General features: G+C 47.7%; 1 pseudogene; it reads left to right on the forward strand.

Annotated features, from left to right (window-relative positions):
* LOC144773758 (uncharacterized) overlaps positions 1-17088 on the forward strand; it is a 143810-nt pseudogene extending 126722 nt beyond the window's left edge.
* The last annotated feature ends 6215 nt before the right edge of the window (positions 17089-23303 follow it).

Raw genomic sequence — 23303 nt, forward strand, 5'->3', positions numbered from 1 at the left:
TAATTCTGTGATGGGTAAACATCCTCAAAATCGTGAGGACCTTCCCTTTTGGATAGAACAGAAAATAGAACACATTGAAGCTGTCTATTCACACACTAGTCCTGTTGAGAAACACAGGATTCTTACTATTTGCTTGCCCAGTGGTCTGATTCCCCCTTTAGCGGACTGCAACACCAATATTTCCTAAAAAAGGCTGGAACAAAAATGTCCAGCAACAGAAGCCTAGGCTTGTGCAGGTTTACCTCCACCGGATGCTTCTGAACGTAATATGATTTACTTGACAGCTCAAAAATTAAGTCACCTGAGAGGTTCCAGGTTCCTGATCCCTGTTCTCCTTGTCTGTTACAGGAATTGTCGGATCAACAATTTGGCCGAGGGGAACGACAGGATCGTAGACAGGGCGAGTCCACGCAACAAAGGCGAGACCCGCAGCACCAGTTTTATGTGAAAGTCAAAAGGGAGGAACCAAAACTGTATTGAGCCCCGTTTCAGTTGAAAAAAGTTGCCTCTCTGACTGCAAAGTATGCCCCTGACGGTGAGAACCCTCATAGACATGAGATAGGCAGTAAGTCTCTTCGACAGCGCGGCAGAAATTATCATAGCGTGTAAGATACTCCACCAGTATCTGGAGGCGAAAGCAACTGACACTTTTATAACTATAGAAACCGCGGACACCCACGTAGCTCCCCCTGATAGACTCTATCAAGTAGACCTCCAAATTGAAGGTGATATTAAACTCACAATGAATGCAGTCTTTTGGGACAACTTGACATCTTCTTATGACATTTTACTGGTGGGGATAGCTTGGCCTCCTTCTTTTGTCTGCACTTCCTCAAGGGGCGAGGAGGTGATTTTACTATCTTTTTCTCAATATGTCCTGGAGGGAACCAAACATGCTTATGCCTTGGAATGGGCTCTAGTTCAGGCTCCGGCTTTGTATTCCAATAAGGCGGGTTGGGATAAGGATTTACCTTTACATGTAATTCCTTTATGTTCCACTCCTCAGTTACAACCACAATATCTTATCAAAAGAGATGCTACGGCATTCGTTACTCAGATTCTGACTCAATTGGAATATCAAGGTGTTATTGAGCCCTGTGTCTGAATAATCCGCTTTTTCCGATATTGAAACCGGATGGTCCATATCGTATAGCTTTAGACTACAGACATTTGAACAGTCATGCTCGTACATTTACTGTCCATTATACACATAGAGAGAAAGAACATGGCTCCATGCTGTAGGGTTTTAGTAGGTGTGGAGGAACCAGTAAACACAACAGATTCAGGCTCTCCATATACACTTTGATGATGATGTTGAAGACACATTTACCAATGTGGTCTAAAGCAGGAATAAACAGCCCAAGGCTTACAATAGAAAGCAGGCAGACAAAACAGGCTACACAGAGGGAACCAGAATTCAAGGGGAGGAACAGTTAGCGAATCAATAACCCATTCAATGGGCTGAGGAGATGATTAATTATTTAGGTATTAACCTCGCCACGACCACGCAGGCAACGGTAGCCAGTAATTCTCAACTTATGCTCACACAACTCCTGGATACAGAAAACTTCACCGACGATGCAGTTCTCTAATTGCTTCCTGATTGAACGAGCCCACCGCGCGCTGTTGGCGAAACCACCGGTAGGGGCTAGGCCGCGGCCAGTCATTGCGAGATTCCTGAACTTTGCTGACCGAGACCTGCTATTGAGGGAAGCCAGGAAACATGGGGAGATCTGATTCGAGAATGCCCAAATAATGATATTCCCAGACTATAGCCAAGAGGTACAAAAACAGAGACGCACATTTGATCCGGTGAAGGCCAAGCTGAGAGAATTGCATGTTCAATATATGTTGCTCTTTCCGGCGAAACTAAAGGTGATCTACAAAGAGAAGACACACTTTTTCACGCACCCAGACGATGCATGGCAATGGCTGGAGGAACGCCCTACACCCCAGAGGACGGAAGGTGAAAGGCGCAGGACGACGACAACACCACCCGCTGACAGACTACAGTGGGGACTGCCGAAGACCCAGAGGCGGAGAGGAATGAGAAACGGCAGGCACCTGCAAATGACGCCATATCCCACACAGGATGCGACAAGCAGACAGAGGCGAAACTCAACATCACTGGGTACAGAAGACATGGCGGGATCCAGATTTCGCTGCCTAGAGAGGAAGGCACGCTCCGAAGGAGAGGATGAAATGGAGGGCCACTCCTCGGGGGGTGAAGAAACGGACGCGCCGTCTTTGCATCCTTTGATAGTAGCAATCCATGAGATGGAGCAGGACCAGGCTAAGCGAATGGGGAGCACACAGAGATACCCAAGACTCACACTCTTGATTTGGGACGACAAGGGCAGCGGAGATTCCAGCTCGTAACCGGACTGCACGCAAGTTATAACCACCCCCTTTTAACTATTGACTGATACGGATTGTTCCTTTGCACTTAAGTTTCTTAGGGAATGAGGTTAATGTTTTCCACATAGTCAGTTGAAGGTGGTTTGAAGGAGGTAATTCGGGGGCGGGCGACAGACCCTCTCCGCCAGACAGTCGTAGATTTTCAGTTTCTGTGAAAGATGGGACTGAAGAGGGAGGGAGGTAGGGTGGGGGGATGGACGGGGAGTGGTTTTTGTTTCCAGTTGGGGGTGTGTGAATGTGCTTCCATATGACTGCATGGATGGGGGGAGGGTGGGAGTTCTACAAGTTCTCAGGTTGATGGAAGTGAGGGACAAGATGGGAGGGCGGGAAGGGGAGAGGGCGGTGGGAGGGGGGAGGGAGAGGGATTGAGACATGTCAGAAAGGTCACCTTTGCCGAACTACAGGACACCCCACTAGTGCAGGGCCTGAACACCATCCACAACAGGGCCTGGCAAGATGTCGGATAGACACGTAGATCAGAATAGGAGTCCAGAAGGGCTCTCAGTGCTGACATGGAATGTGAATGGTCTAGGCTGCAAGGTCAAGCGGGGCCTTGTACACACGTACTTTAAACGGGTAGGCCCAGACATCATACTGTTACAAGAAACACATCTTATGGGTAGCAACTGTACTTTCTTAGCAAGAGGGCAATATAAAGTACTGGCACATGCAGGATTTAGCAAAGGCTCGCAGGGGGTGGCGATACTGATTAGGAAAAACCACCCGTTTCCGGTGGCACAGATCTGGGCAGACCCACAGGGAACGTATGTGGGAGTGAGGGGCACATGGAGAGGAAAGGACTACACAATCATATCGGCATACGCCCCCCTAAACTGCAGGCAGCTACACTGGCAGGAGTAACGGAGGTCCTCCTTAATTCATCCGACACTATACAGATACTGGGGGGGATTTTAACGACGTGATGGCACAGACCCTAGATAGAACAGGAGATGGGATCAGAGACCAGACCCCTACAGCCCTCTCTAACATGGTCAACACTATCGGGCTCATAGATATGTGGAGATGGCTACACCCAGACGATAGAGCCTACTCCTTCTTTTTAAACGCACATAAGGTCTACTCTAGACTAGACTATATTTTCCTTGCCAGGAATGTTATATCGAGGGAGGACTCAGCCGAATACGCAGCAAGGGGATATCGGACCACTCCCCGCTCATGGTCAGGGTGGGACGACTGACACAGACAAAGGGGACCTGGAGACTCACAGCCTGGGACTTACAAAATCCCAAAATATTGAGGGGCATCAGAGCAGATGTCAAAGTATGCATAGCCAAAAATGAGGGCTCAGTAGTGTCTAAAGTGGTACTATGGGAGGCTTTTAAAGCTGTCCTGAGAGACAGGGCCCAATCTAGGCTTGCAGAGGCGGCCCGGGAAGCCCAGAGAGAGCTAGAGGCACTGGAAGCCAAAATATTAGAGTTGGAAAGGGCTTACCAGGCTACTAAAAATACAGGGATTCTATGTCAATTGACAGATACTCAAAGACAATACAGAGAGCTAGCAACGGGTGAGGCCAAAACGCAAGCGCTGGCAACTCTACATCGTCTGTATGATGTAGGAGACAAATCGGGCAAACTGTTGGCGTGGTTGAGCAGGAGGGAGAGGGCCTCCAGGTGGATCGAACAAGTGCGCGACACCCAAGGGAATCTAATGGGATCGGACGTCCAGATCGCAGACGCCTTCGCCAAATACTTCCGATCATTTTATGAGGCGAGGGAGTTAGGCACACAAGAGGATGCCCTGAAATATATCCTGAAATATATGGAACATCTTGAACTCCCGACACTGACAGACATAGACCTCAAAGACCTGGAGGCACCTATCACACTAGACAAAGTCACGCAGGCACTGGCTAAATTACGATCTGGGAAGTCCCCTGGCCCGAATGGGTTCCCGGCAGAATTCTTAAAAAAAACGGCGGACCTTGTAACGCGACACCTGCTGGGGCTCTTCGAAGGGGCGCTACAGGATGGGGTACTCCCCCGGACCTGCGCATGGCCACGATCATCCCAGTGTTTGAGGAAGGTAGGCCGCCAGAGGAATGCTCGTCCTACCATCCTATCTCTTTACTTAATATTGAAGTGAAACTCATGGCGACGGTACTGGCACTTAGATTACGGAGGGGGATCCCAGATCTGATCCACTTGGACCAAACGGGGTCTCTCCTGGGAAGGGCCACTAGATTCAATCTAAGACGGTCACCTAACTGGCTACAAGAGGTGAGCAGTAGACAGGACCCCCACCGGTTCCTGTCGTTAGACGCGGAGAAAGCATTCGATGCAGTTCACTGGCCCTTCTTAGAGGGAGTTATGGTAAGATTGGGCTTTGGCCCAAACTTCAGGCAATGGGTGCAGTTGCTCTACACGGACCCTAGAGCAAGGGTCAAAGTGAATGGGATCCTATCCTGGGATTCCCCGATAAGGAGGGGAACTAGGCAGGGATGCCCCCTGTCCCCCCTGCTCTTCACGCTGATGATTAAGGTGCTCGCGGCGGCTATCCGGCAACATCCGGACATTAGAGGTTTTAGGCTAGGGCCGCTAGATATCGCAGAAGAAAAGATCTCCCTATACGCTGACGATGTCCTCCTTTATATTACACACCCCAATACGACACTACCGGTGCTCTTCTCTGAGTTAGAGAGGTATGGTACATACACTGGTTATAGGATAAACTGCCACAAATCAGTACTGTATGACCCTAGGGGCCGGGAACAATGGGCGAACCTCCCGGACAGGTTGCTAACAATGACGGAAGGCTTTACCTACCTTGGAGTGTTCATGACGCTAGATAGGAACGCCTCCTACGACACAAATGTTGGACGAATTCTACGGAATTTCGTGGCGGACGCCAATAGATGGCGGCTGTTACCTCTCACGCTTTTAGGCCGAGCGGCCAGGTTCAAAATGTTGGCGCTGCCCAAGCTCCTCTACGCGTTTCAAAACGAATACTACCCTCTCCCTCGAAGGGTGTTCAAGGACATCAACTCAGAAGTCCGCACGTACCTCTGGCTTGGAAAACAACCTAGGGTAGCACTGGCAACCTTACAGAGACACCAATACAGTGGGGGGATCTCGCTCCCTAACCCGGAGGCCTATTACTGGGCAGAGCACCTGGTAGTTATCAACGACTGGTTTCATGCCCCGGCTGCACACCCCACGTATGCATTGGAGAGGCACGTCATGGGTGCCCGCCCGTATAATCATTACTTATATGGAGGCAAAGGGAAGGGGAGGCTGCTGCCGGCCACAAGGGTTACACTTGTGCTTTGGAACAGAGCAAATAAGACCATAGGGTGGGAGGAGAAACACACCAGGCAGACACCCATATGGCACTGTGCGTGGCTGCAAGAACTGAATAAATTGAAGGGGTTCAAAAGGTGGGATGACATCGGAATCTCGACCCTAGGAGATGTCATAGCAAAAGGGACACTGAAGTCGTTCCCAGCCTTGCGAGCAGAATTTGGCCTCCTCCCCACACAATATCTGAAATACGCCCAACTGATACATGCATGGCAGGCTGAAGGGATCCCATAGGACACACTCCCTAAATACGCACCCCTAGAGGGCTGACTACTACAGGAGCAGATACCGGAGAGAGGGGTGTCACTGACATACAGGACCCTTATGAATAACATGCCTGATGACATGGGAACTCTTCGCGGCAAATGGGAAAGTGAGGTAGGAGAAATGGATGATGTAGATTGGGACACTGTCCTCATGCACCCAAGAGAGGTAGCAATTAAATCCCGGTTGCGGCTCATACAGTTTAATTTCCTCCACAGGACCTACTTCGATAGGGTACGCCTACATAGAATGGGAAGGATAGGGGACACAAACTGCTTGAGGTGTGGACAGGAAGGGGGAGACTTCTATCATTTACTTTGGGCGTGTCCGATGATAAAGATTTACTGGGAGGAGATTCTGAAAACACTGGGTGAAGTCTTGGAAACATCCCTGCCAACTAATCCAAAACTAGCCCTGCTAGGTATGAACAATGACATAGATCTCAACCGCCCGTTATTGCTCTTCTTGGTGTTGGCCCTGGTGGTAGCTAAAAGAGACGTGGCGAAGTTTTGGGGAGTGGCTAAGATTCCGCAGGTAGAGGAATGGCGAAGGGGCCTAGACCTCTATATGGCAGCTGAGAGAGTCACATACAAAGCAAGGGGTTGCCCTAAAAAAATTGGCGGAGTTTGGAGCAAATGGAGGAAATATCGTGGGCTTGATGGGGGTCTGTAAGAAGGGAGGAGAGAGAAAGAGGCACCCAAAGGCAAAAGGATACCACTGGCATGCAGACCAAAAAAGACAGATTGGATTACAGACAAGTTAAAGGCAGAGTGTGGGAAGCATAGAGAAATATTGTTTTTAATGGTGTGGCCGGGGGGGGGTGGAGGGCTGGAGGTCGGGAAATGTTGACCAGTGATGACATGTCTGTTGTGTTGCAATATGAAAAACAAATGCAAATAAAAATGTTTGAAAAAAAAAAAAACTTATGCTCACACAAATTTGTAACGAGCTTGGAAGGTGGAAACGCCTTCGGATTTCCCGGTTAGGAAGGATAGCAGCATTCAAAATGATTATCCTCCCCAAGATGCTCTATATTTATTCAGATGCTCCCCATGTAGCCACCTCCGGGTATGATCGCTAAACTCGCAGAACTTTCATAGTTTATCTGGCAGGGCAGGAAACCGCACTTGAAGAGGACCCTGAGGTACCTTCCTCCTGAAGCAGGGAGGCTGGGTGTCCCTGACTTACAGGTATATTACCAGGCGGCGCAGCTACGCAACCTAGTTGAGTGGAGCCGACCTGAATCTGAGAAGCACTGGCTTTTTCAGGACAGGGCAGTGGCTGGAACATCTCTCTAGAAGGTTTCCTTTCTGAAGGAGACGCACAGACCACAAATCCTTTATCGTTCACTGATAACGCGGGTGACTGTGATAGCCTGGGACGCGACCAGTTCCAGCCATGGGTTGACTACCTTCCAGTCTCCAATGACACCCTTGCTCGACACCCCAGATTTTACCCCAGGGTTGGAGACAGTGGGGATTGTGGAGTAAAGACTGTTGTCTTACTGCTCCACGGGTCACTTCTTCGACACCGAGGGTATGCTCTTCTTCCCCCAGCTATGCGAGGAGTATGGGCTTCAGGAGTCAGAGAGACTCTACTTGAACTTTTTGCCTTCCTCCTGTATTTTGTCTGACCTGTTTTTGTTGGTTTTATGACTCTGAGCACTTTACCACTGCTGATCAGTGCTAAAGTGCATGTGCTCTCTCTATTGTAAATTAATGTATGAATTCGTGATTCCATGATTGGCTGGTTTGGTTTACTTGTCAGACCTTAGTAGAGTGCACTGCGTGTGCCCAGGGCTTGTAAATCAAATGCTGCTGGTGGGCTTGCAGCACTGGTTGTGCCACCCACAGAAGCAGCCTGTAAACGTGTGTCTCAGGTCTGGCATTGCAGAGCCTTGTGCAGTCTGGTACTGCTATGCTGACTGGGCAAGTGCACCCACTTGGCAGTCCCTAAACCTTCCCTTTTCTTCATATCAGACACCCCTATGGTAAGCCCAAGGGCAGGGTGCATTGTAAGTATAAGGTAGGACAAGACCTGATGTGTGTTGCATGTCCTAATAGTGAATTACAGCCATTTTCGTTTTTCACTATTGCAAAGCTACCTGTTCTCCATAGGCCAGAATGGGCAGTTAGATTATTACATTTTATAATCCTAACTGACTCCGGGAACATGGTAGAAATTCGAGTTTAGTATGCCTGAACTCAGAATGATAAAATGCATCTTTTAGTGAAGTTGGTTTTAAAATTCTGTGTTTGAAAATACCACTTTTGGAAAGTAGGTATTTTCTTGTCTAACTATTCAAACCTGCCTCTGCCAGGTTGTGTATTCCTTGTAAGGAGTTTGAGTGACAGGGCTGGGGGATTCCAGGACACACGGTGAGTCCGCCCAGTGGTGAATAGAGAGATCTGCATCTAGATGGGAGAGAGGAGTTGCACCAGGGACCTGAATAGGACTGTGCCTGCCCCCCACAGTGCTAGCTCCACCCCCTTGAGGTGCTTCTGATGTCTCTGCCCTGCACTGTGAAAGGAGAGAAGGAATCATGTCAACAGAGTGCTTGAGGGCTGTTCCTTTCCTCCACAATGCTGGCTCTACCTCCTGTGGGGCGTCTGATGTTTCTGCCCTGCACTGTGAAAGGAAAGAAGGAGTCATGTCAACAGAGTGCTCCAGAACTGGTTTGGACTGGGCAAAGGCCCCTCTGCCTTCAGAGGACAAAGGATTTTGGGGTATAAATATTGGGACCCTGATCCCAAGAAATTAGATCACTTTTGGACTACAAGAAGAAACCTTTGCTGAGGAGAGGAACCTGAAGAATCTGAGGAGAGACTATCCCTAAGCTGAAGTGCTGCTCGGGGGATTGGCCTGCAGTGGTTGTCTGACTGCCAAAGGAAGGAGAAAGGAACTTTGTGTACTTTATTTTCAAGTTGTGAAGGATCTCCAAGGGCTTGGAAAAGAGCTTGCCTCCGGCTGAAGTCTCAGGGACAACAGACGTCAACGCCTAGCTCCCCAGAGTTCTTTTGGAAGTGCCTGCTGCTGTTTTGGGCCTTCTGAGGGACTGCGTGTCGCAAGGAGCTGGAAGCGTGACTCAACGAGGAAGAAGCGTGCCGCCGGCCCCTGCTGCTGTCGCATCTTGCATGTCGGCGCTGTAGCTGTCGGATTGCACCGCATCGAGAGAAGTGTCTCGCAACAAAGAGGAAGCGTGTCGCCGTCCCTATTGCTGCCGTCGCATCGTGAATGTCGGCGCTGTAACTGTCGTATTGCACCGCATCGAGAGAAGTGTCTCACAACGAGGAAGAAGCGTGTCGCTGCTGCTGCCGTCGCATCTTGAATGTCGGCGCAGTGGCTGTCGTATTGCACCGCATCGGGGAAAGCGCCTTCCATCCCCTGGAGAAGCGCGCCGCCGTCAGAGCTGCTGCCGTCGCATCTTGAATGTCGGCGCTGTAGTTGTTGCATCGTGCGGAAGCTTCTCAAAACGTCGGAGAAGAGTGTCGCAGCTGAAGCTGTTGCCGTCGCATCGCGGAACAAGGGTGTCGCTGCTGCAGCTGATGCATTGAATCGAGACTTCTCGCATCATCTGAGAAGCGTGCCGCATCTGGAAGATCTTCACGTCTTTATTTCTTTGCTCCGGAACTTTGCCGCATTTCCCATCGTTGCAACAATGCTTGTTGTGGAAGCGCAATGCCAGTTTAAAATAACAGTACTTTGTATTTTTGTTGTTTATGGTCTTGTGGTAAATCTATATAAAGAATTCTTATTTTTGATATAAACCTTGTGTGGTGTCCATCTGCAGTGTTTTCACTGGATTGCAGTATGTGTTCACAAATGCTTTACACACTGCCTCTGAGATAAGCCTGTCTGCTCGTGCCAAGCTACCAAGGGGGTGAGCAGAGGTTATTTTAGGAGTGTACCCCCTTACTCTGACTAGAGGCAAGGGTCCCTATTTGTCACAAGTACCTACCTGTGCCAACTAGAGACCCCCAAATCTAACAAATGGCACTTTACCCAATATGAGAAATTGCTCCCTACTAAATTCTCGGACAAAGGCCTCATATATGATTTGTAGGCAATTTTGGTAGTTTTACCATTTTATGTTTCTGCTTCTCGCACTGTGAGAAAGCAGTGAGGTGATGCTCCTCCGCCCTAGTAGAGGACCCACCCTTGCCGGTGGCGCAGCTCCAGGCGGAGCTACTTGAATTGAACAAGAAATATATTGTATGACTCATCTATAGAGTATAGTAATTTGTGCATAAATCTGACGAAGCACCACAATATTAACATTGAGATAGTTCGGGTGCGGTGTAAAGCCAGCAAAAACTGTCCAAACAGTCCCATCAATACTTAAGGGGCCCATACGAGCAAAAAAACCAGGGTAAGGAATGGCGCCATTAAATCAAAAAGTATGCTCCTAGGACGTCAACAGAACTTTAATCATCGTATAAAGACCCTACACTGCTGGAGGAGCAGCGACAGTGTATTCATGAAAAAAATAATCATTTGCATTGACTGCGGGAAATGTAATCCAAGAGTAAAGACCTTCGAAGCGGTATGAAGGATACAACTTGACTACCATAATAACGTTAGCCCACGCATTGGGAACCCCATGCAATGTCAAATGTTGTGTAACCGCCACACGGCTATGTGCCGGAATCGTGACCGGTTGTGCCATATGAAATGGAAACGTCAAACAAAAACGGTAGGGTGAAATGGGTCCTAAAAAACCTTTTAAACTTCAAGCTTGAAAAACCTACAGAAACAGGTGTTCCCTACCACTGCAGGTAGCTAAGCCCTTCCGTCTTGGGTGTCCCGAGTAGGCGGCGAGAGGGTGATGTGGACGAACACAAGCACTACTCAGGGGCTGGCAGATAAGTACCAGACCAAACGTTGGTGGCGCCATGTTCCAGGGATTCTGCACAAACACAGAATTAGGCATAGGATTATCGGACCTTAGTGCGTAGGGACTGAGTCCTCCCACCACCTTAGCACCCATGAGCCCAGGTCCGACTAGCTATAGTTCCTCACTTGCCCTCCTACTCACCCATGAAGTCAATCATTGTATAAGGACGGTACGCTGCCAGCAGAACAGCGAACATGTATTCATGAAAAAAATGATCATTTGCATCGACTGCAGGAAATGTAATCCAAGAGTAAAGAACTTCGAAGCGGTACGCAGGATCCGCCTCGACTACCATAACAACGTTTGTCCCCGCATTTCGGACCCCATGCAATGTCAAATGTTGTGTAACCGCAGCCTGGCTATGTGCCGGAATTCTGACCAGTTGTGCTATATGAAATGGAAATGTCAAACAAAAATGGTAGGGCAAAATGGATCCTAAAAAAAACTTTTAAACTTCAAGCTTGAAAAACCTACAGAAGCAGGTGTTCCCTACCACTGCAGGAAGCTAAGCCCTTCCACCTCGGGCATCCCCAAGTAGGCGGAGAAAGGGTGATGTGGACGAACACAAGCAATCGTTGGGTTTGCTCGGTAGTTTGAAGTTAGAGGCGGCTGATTTGTCTCTGATGTGTCTCTGGTAGATGCAGAAAAAGGAGGTATATTGGGCAGGTCAATTCCTGTGCAAGCAGTGACAAGTAGGGGCTCCGCAGATCCCCGACTGGGTCTCCCTTCCCTGTCAAAGACATTGTGATCTTTCCCATTCCCAACATATGCCATAACTTTTGAGCCAGTTAGTTTGAGTTCGAGATTTACCATGATATGGATCGGTAATCCCACAAACATCCTTTTATTTATAAGACATGTCACTGTCATGAGTGTAAAATCTGAACATTTTGGGGAAGCAACAGTGTGGAGATTTTAGTAGCAAAGCATATATTGTGGCATTGATAATGCATTGTTGGGGAAAGCTAATACTACCTGGAATCCAAAAGCACTGATAAGGCATTAGTGTAGGAAGATCATGCGTACCTCAACACTAATAAGGCCTTCTGTGGTAAGGCTAAACTGCTGAGGTCCTGCAATGAAGCGGTGCTGGTAAGGCAAGTTGGCTGGGCCTGGGGTTCTCAAGGAATGAGAACAGTTTAGTTAAGAAGCTGGCACTGTTGATAAGCCTGGATGCTTTGGTGGATGGTGATGCTGTAACCCTGCAGGGTTGTTCGTTGTTTTTGCTATAGTGGCTTGCTGCTGTGGTGGGCCACCAGTGCAACTCTCAATTAATACAGGCTGGTGCTAGGTTGGTGACAAGTTAGTGAGATCTTAGAAATCTCCCTTGACTTGAATTGAACTTAGCTGTTGCACACACTCCAACTTAGATCAGGACCAAGCAGTAGGCACTAGGAGTTTGGCAGACACTCTCTGGCTGCAATGGTGTGGGTCTGACTGTTGAGACTGGTGTGACTCTGTTCTAAGGCCAGGCTATATGTGTTCCACCCCGCCCCCACCTCCCCTCAGTAGTTCATGCTGTTCTGAGTTTGTCATTGAGTTATTGTACCTCAAGTCAGAGCACATCACGTGTGTGCACGTCCCCACTGCTTTAATGGGGGACCATGATGTTTGGTCATTTAATGTCAGCTGTAGATGATGGATCCCCGAACAGTGTCATGTATGTGCTTGTTTGCATTGTGCTGAGGGGATTACCAGGTAATCGTTCACACAGCTCTCTGATGGATGTCACATGCGTTTTTTCTGAGTCCCCAGATAGATCATGCAGTATGTGTGTTCTCCTTTGTACTGCCGGTCACCGGTGTATTGAACTGTGTAGCCTTGGACCGTGTCATGTATGTGCATGTTACTTGAATGATCAAGGGTAACTATTAGCGGCGATACTACGTGTCTCTCGGACCTCTTTCAAGTGCTCGCCGTCCTTTTTCCCCAGCAACCCCCCCCCCCAGAGCGGCAACCTGAGGGATAGATAGCCCAGGGCGCCACAAGCTCTAGCAAGGCCTCTGTCCGTCATGAGATTTAGAAAGGGCTGCTTGAGCCCTGAGCCCAGAGATAGGTCGGTGGGTTCCGTTATGACTGCCGCTACCCAATTGTTAATTCATGTCCCCTGAGTGAGGATTAGGGAGTCCCCCAAACATAACATAAACAACACAAAGTAACAAAATTAACATGCAACATGGAATAACACCTTATGTTCCGTCCTGCAGCAAGGTGAGGCTGCATGGCCAATCCAGTGGGGTCCTGTGTGTGGCCAATGGTCCTGTCTCGCCCTGCCTGCCGCCCAGCCCAGAGCCTCTATGTAATGCTGTGGAGTATCTCGGGATTTCAAGTCCCATCCACGCTTGCCAGAGCTGATGGCACCACCTCCAGGGCTGCTTGCTGTCCTTTAGCGATCTCCTCGGGGTCGGGCCGGTTCCCTGTCCGCCGCTGTCCCTGTCTCCTTCAGCCTGTTGTTCGCTACCCTACAAGTCTCTGTTGATGATCACAGCTGGTAGAGCCTTCCTTCCAAGCGAAAGATTAGGCAGAAAAAGGGGCCCCACGAATAGGATATCCCATGGATATGTAGGTGTGCAGTAGCCGGGCGGAACTCTCTCCTTTTCTGCAGTGTGAGAGCAGCCAGGTCCTGGAAGAGGATTGGGGTTTGACCCTGGAAGGTGACAGAATGCGTGGTACGTGCTTTACGCTGGATCTCTTCCTTGACTTGGAAGTCGTGTACGCAGATCAAGATTTCTGGGGGGGGGTAGCTGAGTTTGCTCTTGGTTGGCCCACATGGTGGGCCCTATTGATTTGGATGCTGGTATTCACTGGCCACTAAGGATGTGCCGGAAGAGGTCTCTTACGAATCTGAAGATGTTGTCCCCCTCCGCTTTAGGCTTCATGCCTCTTATGCATATGTGATTCCATCTGGACCTGTTTTCTAAGTACTCCAGATGAGACTGCAAGTCTATATGTTGCTCCCATAGTCGGAGGACCTCCTGTTGAAGTGCCTCGGTCTCCTCATCCTGGGCACCTCCTTGTCCTCCAGTTCCTCAACTCAATGTCCTAGCGGATCCACATTCCTCCCAACCTCTTTGATATCTTGTGACAGTTCCCACTTCAATGATTGAAGATCTTCCCGGAGGGTTGTGAAAAGTTCCTCCAAAAAGGTGTGGGTTACTGGCTCCTCTGCCGCCTGAAATGACTGGTCCCTTGCTTGTTCTATCTGCGGGACCAGGCCCCCAACCAGACCTGCCGCCACGGTGTAGAGCATATCCTTGAGGGTGCGATCCTTCTTGGGGCAACTGGTTGCCATTTGAGATGTGAGCTATCGGGAGCGCCCACCTCGACAAATACTATGTGCCTGGCAGGATGGTCGTTCAAACACATGTACTCGTGGGCTATATATGCAGTCCCCGGCGTCTTCCCACCTGTCGCTGGGTCTCAATGTGTCTTAATCCCTGCCCATCGGGGTATCCAAATCTGAGACCTCACCCTTCAGGCGCAGCTCAGCTTGCATCAGGGCCCCCCTCATGCCCGCCTTCCTCTGCGCCCTGGAACGTCGGGCCCGGGTGCAACCGGCGCTCTATCAATTGCTGGTAGGCCTCCCCTGTGCTCTTGTAGGGAACAAGGGGCCCTTTTCTCTTAATGAGTCCCAGCACAGCTCCTTGTGGGCTGTGAGTTATCCCAATCTTTATGAGGGGGGCGGGCCATTTCTCCTCATGCGAGCCCCCTGGCTCCCCTCTGGACCTCTCCCCCTATCCACCCAAGGAGCAGGAGGCCCAGCCTCACACCGTCGCGGGCCTCGAATTTCCCCCAAGTGTTACCATTCAATGTCTTGGAGGTCTCCACTCCTCCCGGGGCCTTCCACTACCATCCCGCCTCTTCGGCCACATCATAGCTGGCCTCAGCTGTCACCCTAGCATATCCATTCAATGTTCGGGAGGTCTCCACTCCTTCCAAGGCCTCCCGCTACTCCCACCTCTTCAGCCACGCACAGGCTCGACCGCCCAGGCCTCAAGCCTGATTCCACTCCGCACTGCTGTCCCTGCCTGGGCTGAACTGCCCGGTGAATCCAGGGAGGGGGGCCCACGTGTCAGTAGGCCCCCACTGCTGCTGAACCGGCTGTCTGCGTCGCTCGTGGGAGGCCACCGTTCCTCTCGGGGCCTCCCGCCTCACTGAGGGGTATTTCCTCACCGGAGGGCCCCAGTTGGGTCCTTCATGGGGGCCAGCTGCACCACAGTCCCAAGGGCTTCCAGTTCCCTCTCGGCCCCACTCCTCCAACCGCTCACCACCAGGCACCCACAGGTCACGGTTCCAGCTGCTGCCGGACGCATCAGCTGCACGAGATCCATCCAAATGGCTGCGCTCTAACACAGGGCTTTGGTGCAAGCCCTCGATCATCACCTCCGTGCTCCGCTCCCGGATGCACAGTGCTCCCGGGCTCTGCAACATCCCCTCAGGGCTGCTAATTCAGGCCTGGGACATGCTATAGTCCAGCAACGGGCAGGAGAGACGATGAGGCATGTCCTACCTCGACACCATATTGGCCACGCCCCCAACACTTCTTTTAAATATATTTTGGTTGCAGTGGATTCGTGCACCAAATGCTGGATTTGGCCTCAGCACTATGCTGATGCTCATACTGTTATAAAAGATTTGGATGTCTTTGTAGGGACATGTGCCTGTGGCACCACCCATTCAGACCAAGGTCCGGCTTTTGCCTCTAAGACTTACCGTGATTCAATGTAGTTGATGGGGGTACAGGTGCATTTCTAGTTTCTATATTGGCCAGAGGGCAATTCAGTTGTGGAGCGGATGAACTGTGACTTAAAGCAATCTTTAACAGCAAGGGTATTAGGTACACGCCGGAGCTGGTTAACTCATCTTTATGGGGTTCAACATGAACTCAATAATCTCCCTCAAAGATCTCTGGGTGGGCAGACCCCGTACGAAATGCTCTTTGGCATTAAAATGTTTGTGCCAGACCTTGACTGTCTAGATGCTGTGGCAGGTGCCACAACATTTGACATACATAACCGTTGTGCTATGTTACAAGATCCACAAAAAAATTGAGATGCTCTTGCAAAATCCCATTTGCCCTCGCTGATGAATACAGCAGTCCTAGTCCTTGTTTCTGGTTGGCTTCCCAAAGTTGGAGATCTGGTCCGGGAAAAAGTGGCGAACAAGAAAGAATTTGGCCCCTCCTACTGTGCTCCGGACCTGGTCCTTGGTATAAAAGGCACCCAAACTGTAATTTTACCTCCACTACCTGGATGCAAAGAAAACCAATTCATTTCTGTTGAACATGTCAAGCTACACCATATTGCAGATACTCAATAGTATGCCTCAAACCATCCACACTCAGGATGTGTCTCTTTAGTAAATGAGTTCTGTTTCTCTGATTTCTCCCCGTTGTTCAGAGGGGGAAATAGAGTCTTCAATTGATGTATTGCCTGTCTTGCCTATAATGTTAACTAAATTGGAACATGAGTACAATTCTTCACCTGTTGAACATGCATTCGATATCCCAGAAGCTACATTATGTTCATCTTCTAATTCAGAACAGCCTCCTTTGTTTCAGCTCAGTTTCAGTGGTTACTATATGAATCAAGATAATTTCTCCTCAGATACAACATTGCTGTCTTCATCTATCACATTGGCTCCTGCCCGGATTTGTGTTTTCATCTTGTGGTTAAAAAGAACTTCTCTGGTCCCACCATGGACATACATCTGGATCGTTCTATCAGTGGTGTTCTTCTTTATGTGGATTGGGTTCGTCCCTTTCTCTTTCCTTTTAATTAATGGTCACTACTTGCCTGAACACTCTGCTGTAGAACTGGTTGATGAAGTACTGGCCTGCATACTTCTTCACATAAAACGAAAAGAGACCAAAGCTTTGTAAATATATCTGCAATCCCGATCACGGATGGCATTGTTTGGGACAAAGTCCCATTTGATGTATATGGTCCTACGGAGACCATTCAATTTCTATATGTTTTTCGTTTTTCCATGGGGGATGTGGTTTTACCTGGAATGCATTCAGATGATTGGGATGTGAGTGCTGTTAATTCATTGTTTTCAGATTTGCAATATTATACTGTTTTTGATACAGAAGATTTGTATTTAAATTCAGCCAATTATGCAGCGTTGTTTTGTTACCAACACTATGGCCATAATTTCCTTCATAAAGCAAGTACTCAAAGACCCAACATTTAATTATACATAATGGGAACATTGCCCGACACCTGAAAAAGGGAGTTCCATCACACCGATTTTTTTTTTTACATACTTCACTGGTTATAGTCCATCGGATCCGGCTTCTTATTTTTTCAAATTGAATGCCCCCATTTGGAACAAGTATTTGCTTACATGAACTACGTTAATTTTTTTTTGTCCTTCATCTCGGATCTGTCTATGAAAGGTTATGATTATTGGAAAGATAATATAGACTTAAAGTCTATTTGGGGCACAACATTCTGGCGAGTACGAGACAGTGAATCTTTCTGCATGTTTGATACCTTCTTAATTTTTTTTTTTTAAATCAGACAGTTCAACAGACTACCTGCTTTGGCTTGGCCCCAGCAAAAAATTTGAATACCCTGTTTTTTCCCTCTCTGGCACAATATGAGACATGGCATGCAAATACCAACTACACCAGAGAGGAATTAACATGTATGATACGCAATGGCACTTTTAATTCTTCGTTTATTAATCCGGGAGGTTGGGCATTGTGCTTGGCAAACGTTACACGAGGGTTTTCTTAACATCGACCTGATCCTCGTTACCCCATTCTAATACAGCTACCACATATTCAGTTGGTAGGTTATGCCAACAATGGCTAGAACATTCCATGCTATCGTCAGTAAAGCACCATCTTTCCAGGTTGTCATGTGACATAGACCTTTCAGATTTTTTTAGGCCCTAAAACCCCACGTGTTAAACATTTTGGTTACGCAGCTTATAATTAAGGCTCCCTGTTTTCCGTTTTTACTGATTTTTACAGAAAAATACAGACAGAAAACCATTTCTTTTCCTGTCTGTATTTATTTGTAAATGTGGATAAAAACGGAAATTGGGTTGTTTTTGAGTGGTACAAAAAGCTGTCAATCATGACTGCCTGGCCAATAACTAGGCGGATTGAAAGGCAAGGTGATTAAAAAAATTAAGAAATTTTAGTAAAGAACCCTAAACAGCAGTACATTTGCACAACCTTGATACTAAAATGTGCATGTTTTCTTATGACTGCATATTTTATTATCTGAGTGTGTGTATATGTCATTGAAACCTGTCCGGCGTTCAGGTTAACTGTTTAAATAAATGCAGAAATATACACATTCCAGCTTAATTTTTTCACAAAACCAAAAATAAATATGGATAAATACAGGTAAAATTAGCAAAAAATAAATATGGATAAATAGAGGCCTAAGCGAATCCCTATGCCTGTGCATAGCGCCTCTTGGATCTAAGTTTCATTGAGGTCGACACAGGTTGCCCTGGAGTGCTCCTAACTGCACCAGAATATGAGCAGCAAATCTGTTCTTTTGAGTTACTTAATTGGATGACATCCATTTTCAATATTGATGGGTCATTCGCCTTATTAGAGCTTATGGCAGACCACTTGTCATGCGAAATCCTTGGCCGCGAAGATGCGCTGTAATGGGCTCCTGTTTGATATCCACTCCAAATGATTTTTCTGCCCCAGCTAAATTTTACTATACCAAGTTGTTTCATTGTGGCGCTTTGGTACTGCTTATCTGTGACATCTATATTAGTCTGGGGCTTGCGTCCTGACCAAGGGGAGGGCGTCACATGGATGGAGAGGACATTGTTAGCATGAGCACGTTGAAACTGTCCGCTGCTTTCAACACGTTAATACACAAGCTTATTTTTCAAAAACCTCTTTTGCAACTTTCACACAAGAACATGCAGTTATCTTGCATTCATTGCGAGTTCCTGGGATTTAGTCTGAACATTGTGTGCAAGGTCGAACAACAATGCCCCTTGTTATACTGTTCTGGTCAAGCACTAGCATCTGGATAAAACACACAAATGGAGCTGTTGTTTGGGAATACGTACTTTGGTCTTATTGGAATACATGGATAGGTAGCTAACACTTGGAAAGGGACCTTTCCAGGAAGAAGAGCACAACAGCAACTGTGATGTAGATTTACCATCTATAGACTGAGGTACGCCCATAGATCTTCTAATATATAATCATCTTGGTTCTATACAAGGGGAGGAAGGTTAGTCTACTCTGTTGTATATAATGACAGAACATTTTATGAATTATGGACTACTTGCTATGCTCACTGTATTTGTGTTATGCATTTTCTGCTTATTGTGGCACCTATACTGTATAATAGAGCATGTTAGTTAAAATAAATCTTTTCAACTTGTTCGTTTCTCTGTCAGATCTTGTTTTGGACAATTAAAAGTGTGCGAGCGTAAGGGAGTGTCTTGCAACCGCGATTCCTGAGAGAGTCAGGAGTGTTGTGTTCTGGTATGCCTAATCACTTGTGTCTCCATGGGTGAGTAGGAGGACAAGTGAGGCACTATAGTTAGTCGGTCATGGACTTATGGGTGCTAAGGTTGTAGGATGACTCAGTCCCTACCTACTAAGGTCCCATAATCCTGCGCATAGTTTTGTGTTTGTGCAGAATCCCTGCAACACTGTCTTGGAGTGTAGTGCTGTAGGCAGAGGTGCACAAATGTGCATTATTTTGTACATTTGGGAAATTAAGTTTTGGCCATTGGCTTTGACTTGCTCAGACTCCATCGTGAATTCTGACTTTGTCTGCACACATAAGCAGGCCCCCAGATTACTAAGGGATATTCAGGTTATTTGCTTTGAAGATTGTTTTCCTCTTTGATGATGTTTCTTTTTTTCTTTACTCGAGATGTTTTCCACCATCTCAAGCTTTACCAATATAAGGGGCTGGAACATGTAGCGTGGGACGCGCAAGGAGAATGCGTGAGGAATCCTTTGCCTTGGAATGCTTGCAGGAGCCTGGCCAGCTCTGGTGAGTTTTCTTGACATAGAGGGTGTCTTCTCAAAGCTTCTTGTGCATTGAGAATATTATAAAAACAGAGTTTCTTGGCTCTTAAAAGGGATCTCTCCGGAGAGTTGGACGCATCTACTAAGTACTTCTTTTCATGGCTTGAGGAGTCTCTTGACCGTAGGTCTGTTATCTGGGACCCCCATGTAGGAAGCTGGCTCTGTATATACTATGAGATTAAACAAAAATGTGAAAAATATGTGAGAAATAGAGTGAGTGCCTCACGGTTGCAACACCTGAGGGGGTTCCCGGCTAACAAGCACCGGTATACCCACTTCTCATCATTGGTCACTCACTCTATGTGAAGAAAACAGAAGTGCACATAAACACAGTACAAAGTGCACAAGTGAGAATAGCGACAGAGACAAACCAGTGCATACAAATAGACACTACTGAAAACAAATGTGTATACATAAACCCCCACACAAACAAATATAAAAACCGGGCAAGGTTTTGCTGGCTACTTATCCTTTATTCTGGTGCTGCAAAAACCTCCCGTTTAAAAATGGTTAATTAAATACCATGCAAATTCATCCTCAAGCCGACATGTGTCATTTCTCCCATTTAAGCAATTTCATCAGGGCATATGAGGGTTTCCTATTCTCAATCTTCACATGTAAAATGTATAGTAGGACCTGTGTAAACATAAAAACCGAGCATTTTAGTGATTGTCCTGCACCCCTTCAGCCGAAGAGAGTGCTTTGAAAAAGTCACACTTATGCCACATACCACACGCAACAGCGCATAGTATTTACCTTATGGTAGACCAATCATTGTGTACCGGTCACCAAGTGTTGGACCCCGTGTCGCTAGATCACGCGTCCGCCGATGGCTCCTCAATGATGTGAGCCACCTGTGTCCAAAAACAACAATCCAGAGTTTAAGAGATTCATTTCCAATCCCTCAGAGTTGTAAATACAATGCCGAGTTTGTAAACAGAACAACGCGGCTCTCTACACACACCCTGTGCACGCCGAGCTGTATGGCAGCCCTCACATGAGGCATTCACAAGTCCCTTGGTTACCCGTTACGATATCAGAGACATACAAATAGGTACTGGCAAAGAACGTCATTCTACACGGGGTTGAACACAACCCTTCATTCTTACATTCCGGCGTCATCACACTGACTTACTCCAGCCGAGTCCCTCCGGCGCTTCCGACGATCCTCACTGTTGGTAGCGCGCAGGATCAGGAAGTAGCCGGAGGGGGGGATGGCTCCGCCCACCACGGAATGTGGCGCGGCCATCTTGGAGTGGGTTACTTAGTGGGAGAACAAGGGAGAGTATCTTGCCGATCCTAACAATCGTCAATGTACACTGATTTTAAACCAATTCATGCCGCTTCTCCTTTCGTTTCAATGGTATTGCACCAAATCACGCGGACACGAATTTACCGGTTTAGAGGAATTAGTTGTATGGTAGGAAAAAAGCAGGCTGGGAAGAAGATGTTAAGAGCTGCTTCCCTTTTGAAACTGCTCAAATGCATGGTATCAAATCCAATGTATTAGTAGAAATGAAAGACCCGTTATGTCATGAGATGAAAAGGGGAGATTTGTATTATGTGTGGCAGGATCGCCCACTGCTGGATGCCTAACAAAAGATGTCTAACACAGCAACTTCTATCGCCTGCTCACCCTATTCCACTCAATGTTCTCATTTAGCCCCTCCCGATCTGCTTTCTCAGTGTAAATCCATCTAGCTTCCTTTCTCACCAGAATATTCTCCAAATTGTGTGTGTCACCCACCACTTTTTCTAACACAGTCCATTTCAAATCTTTAGGATCATGTCCTGCCTCTGCAAAGTGTTGTACTAGTCGTGTAGTCAGTTTTTTAGCCCTAATTGTGCTAAGATATTCCTGTATGCGGATTTTAATTTTTCGTGTAGTTACTCCAATGTAGTAAAGTCCGCAACTGCACATAAGTCTGTATATGACATGTGATGTATTGCAGTTGCTGAATCGGTTCAGGAACCAAGTTCTACCATCGTGCAGGGTCACAGTTTTGGTGGCAGATGTTAGACTGCACACGGAACAATTGCCACATGGGTAATGTCCCGTGGGGATGGTGCTCGCATTGCTCGAACTGGGACATCTAGTATGGACTAACTTGTCGCGGAGATTGGACGCCCACTTAAAAGCAAATCGCGGGACTGGCATTTTCTCATTAGCAGTGTCCAGTAATGACCAGTTTTTCCTTATAATCTGTCTTACCCTGGTAGACAGAGGGTCAAAGGTGGTGACCACAGGGAGACAATTTTGCTTTTCTTTAGTATTACGTTCCAAGAGGGCTTCTCGGGGTGTATTAAGGGCCCTCTTACGTGCGTGTTTGATCACCTTTCGTGGATAGTCCCGTTGTTGAAGTTTGGTAACTAATTCATCGGATTGCTCCATAAAAGTTTCAGTGGTGGAACAATTCCACCGATATCTCAAGAATTGCCTTACAGGGAGATTGTCCCAGAGCGCTCTTGGGTGGAAAGAATGATAGTGCAGGAGAGAATTCCTGTCCGTCTCCTTATGATGCACACTCGTCACCAATTTATGATCCACTGCCACAATGTCCACGTCAAGATAGACCGCAGACATATTGCTAATGGTCCAGGTAAATCGCAAGCTTGTGTCTGCTTGAATAAGCCATTCTAGAAATGCCTTAAGCCGGTCCTCTGTACTTGTCCAGATACAGAGGACGTCATCAATGTATCGCTTCCACAATACAATGTTGTCATGGTAAGGGTTGGACGGATGGAGGACCACGTTTGTTTCCACCTGGCCCACATAAATGCAGGCCAGGCTAGGAGCAAATGTGGCTCCCATCGAGGTACCAGAGGTCTGTAGATAGAGCTGGCCCCGATATTCGAAGAAGTTTTTCGTGAGTGCCAACTCTATACATTGCAGCACAAACGTCTGCGGAGTGTCGTAGAACCATACCATCGACCCCAGGGCCCTCGCTGCTGCCAACAGCGTGGCATCCTGGGGGATGCTGGTATATAACTACTCGATGTCGATAGTGTCCAAAAATTGGCACTCAGGGTCAAACACCGTATCTTTCAAGATGTTGAGAATATCCGTTGTATCTTGGACAAATGAGCTCTGGGTAACCACTGCTTCTCTCAAAAAGAAGTCGGCAAACTGGGACAGGGGTTCAAGAATGGATTGGATCCCTGAAACTATGGGGCGGCCCGGAGGCGGGCGTTGGGGCTTATGAATTTTGGGCAAGATGTAAAATGCTGGTACCCTCAGATTGATGTTAATAATAAAGTCTGCTTCCTTAGACGTAATCCATTTTTTATCCACTGCCTCTGCCACCACGTTCTTGATGGTGTCTGCGAGTTCAGGGGTAGGGTCACGGGCCAGGAGCTGATAATTGGAGCGGACACC

This window comes from Lissotriton helveticus, chromosome 8 (genome assembly GCF_964261635.1).
Source record: "Lissotriton helveticus chromosome 8, aLisHel1.1, whole genome shotgun sequence".
Classification (NCBI taxonomy): Eukaryota; Metazoa; Chordata; class Amphibia; order Caudata; family Salamandridae; genus Lissotriton; species Lissotriton helveticus.